Source organism: Limulus polyphemus, unplaced genomic scaffold (genome assembly GCF_000517525.1).
Source record: "Limulus polyphemus unplaced genomic scaffold, Limulus_polyphemus-2.1.2 Scaffold2464, whole genome shotgun sequence".
NCBI classification, from domain to species: domain Eukaryota; kingdom Metazoa; phylum Arthropoda; class Merostomata; order Xiphosura; family Limulidae; genus Limulus; species Limulus polyphemus.
The window spans coordinates 4,270-7,097 of record NW_013668074.1 but is presented as its reverse complement, the minus strand read 5'-3'; positions in this window follow the sequence as shown (position 1 = coordinate 7,097).

Sequence of the window (2,828 nt, the reverse complement as noted above, 5' to 3'; positions counted from 1 at the left end):
CCATTTTTCATCACTGGTGACAATTCTGTCCAAATTTGGTTCACGACCATTACGCACCAGAAGAGACGAAGCAACGTTCACATGTTGGAAGTGATGATCATCAGAGAGTTCATGAGGCACCCAAACACCTTCTTTATGGAGTTTTTCCCATATTCCTTAGAAGTTTACATATTGTTTCATGAGAGACATGCAATTTCAGGGTCATTTCAAGAGTGTGTTGCCTTGGGTGAGACTCAACAAGAGTCTTCAGAGCATCAATATCAATTCCAACATGTCAGCCCTTGCCATCACAGTTTTTAAGGCTAAAGTCATCTGAACAAAATTTGTAGAACCATCGTTGACACTTACGAACATTCAAAACATTTCCCTAAACTTCTTTGATATTCTTTGAGGCTACGGAGGCGTTGTTTCCCTTCTTGTATTCAAACAGCATTACATGCCGAATGTGTGTCTCATCGTGTGCCATCACTATAAGGAATTATAATATAATAAACTTTACACATTATATAGGCTACACTGACGTGAAGTTTAGGCGGTTCATTTAACTATTATAACTGATGTACGTTTCTTGGGGGGGGGGGTGATTAATGAAAGTGTTCTAAAACATGACATTAATACTTTGACGACCTAATACTGTTGAAAGTAGACAATGATCATTTCTCCTGGCATGTCAGGTAACGCCTTGAGCATACAGCTCCCTTTATTTTTCCAATGAGAACGACCAACAGTGACATGAGTAGAATAAAATTAGTGTTCTGTGTATAATAATGCTATATTTTTCAATGTAGTACAAAATTTTTACAGATGTATATCAGTGAGAGCTCTTCAAACTCTTGTAAAGGTGCTGTAAAGACACTCATTTTGTTTGTGTTTGATATTCAGAACTATTACTTAGTATGTTGTACATTGTGTACAGTTGTTCTTTGATAAACTCACTAAAAAAACAAGGAATTCAGTTTAACACCTTAATACACTTCTTAATCGAACCTCCAGTTATTCTCCAGATCTTACAATTATTATTAAAAGAAATCAATGCACTTGAGAATAAAAGATCAACTACCTTTCAGAAAATTCATTCTTAGATGGTGAAATGAAAAATTTAACCACCCACAATCAGTAAAAACGTGTTATAGAGTAACCGGTACTTAAGCAGTTAGAATTAAAACTTAGAAAATGAAAAAATAGATGTTTCTTCAACTATTTTGTCAATCAACATTTACTTCCTGCAACACAATGTCAGCTTTATTTGTGCATGTAAAATATTTTTACAGTTTTAGCTGCTTAAATGTATAGAATTCTAGTGCTAGAAAGCTAATTTAGGCGTGTAAATGATATTTACCTGTTTTTAGCTGTGGCATAGAGGCTCATAGAGTGGCTCTGAATTTTTTTCAAGTAAAAACTTTTAGGTCATAGCTCCGTCATCTCTTTAAAATCTAATTACAGACGCAGCTATTGAGGGCTCCCTCTTGTTTTGGTAGGGCGAGGGCCTAAGTGTTGTACACATGAAAATATATAGAAGGCGCTCTCACTGTATATATCAATAGTTATGAAGAAGGATATGGTAAATTTTATATTATATGATTGTCACTTTATCGGTAGCAGTCACATAAGTGGAAGTAACTTCATTAAGGGCTTCACCGTTTCAAAACTGGGTAGAGTTTCTTCTTTGACAGTGACACGTCTTCAGCAGCATCATTTGTTCCATTGTTCACTTCATTCCAACTAAAATGACCCGGACCATGATAACGCCAAAGCCTGTTGGCATGCACCACCTTTTGCTTACCTTGCCGACCACATTTTATTTGTAAAGTCACTTCTGAGAGACGACCCACTATGTCATATGGGCCTTCCCATGGAGAAGACAACTTTGGAGACTTCTCTTTGGTCTTCCTGGGATTATACAACCACACCTTGTCTCCTGGTACAAAACTAACTTCAGTAGATCTCTTATCATATGATAACTTCATCGAATCAGCAGACGTTTTCAAGTTTGAACGCACTTGATGGTGAATATTATCCATCCTTTTCGATAACACTTTCACGAATTCTGACACATTTTCAGGCAACTCGTCATAAGGTGGGTGTCCTGTTAACAGATCCACTGGCAATAGAAGTTCCCGACCAAACATCAACTTTGCTGGAGTGTATCCAGTGGCTTCATGCTCTGCTGTTTTATAGGCCATCAGTCATCTTGGCAGCTATTACAAAACTTTGCTAATTCCTGTCCCAGTGTCCAATTGCACTTTTCTACCATCCCATCAGACTGTGGGTGAAGTGTCATTGTCCTGGTCTTTCGTATGCCAAACAACTTGCAGCATTCATGGAACACAGCTGATTCAAAGTTACGGCCTTGATCTGAATGCAGTTCGTATGACATACCAAATCTGAAGAAGAAATAACTAATAACCGAAGCTACAGTTGTAGCTTCCAGTAAAATCTCTGTCGTAGCTGACTCAATGTCTTCTTAACTCCAAGATGTACTCCTGTTAAACTATCACGGGATTGACACAGCACAACTTCCCGTAACTTTCTTGGTATAACTGTTTGCCAGGCCGTCACTTTCCCATCTCCAGAGAAGACTACCGTCTTCAAGCTTCTACTAGTCCCATTGTGCCCAATAGTTCTTTGTCACAGGGCTTAAGCTAGACACCTTCTCCAAAGCAGGGTGCAAAACACTTCCTTGTAGATAATCAATTATTGGCTTCAAATCTTGGTCTTTCCCCTTGCTCTGATTTAATATCTATACCTGGTTCCACTTCATCATCATCGCTTCCTTCAGTCACTTTGACTTCAGCTTGATGACATCTGGTTAGTTCAACCTCTCTTTT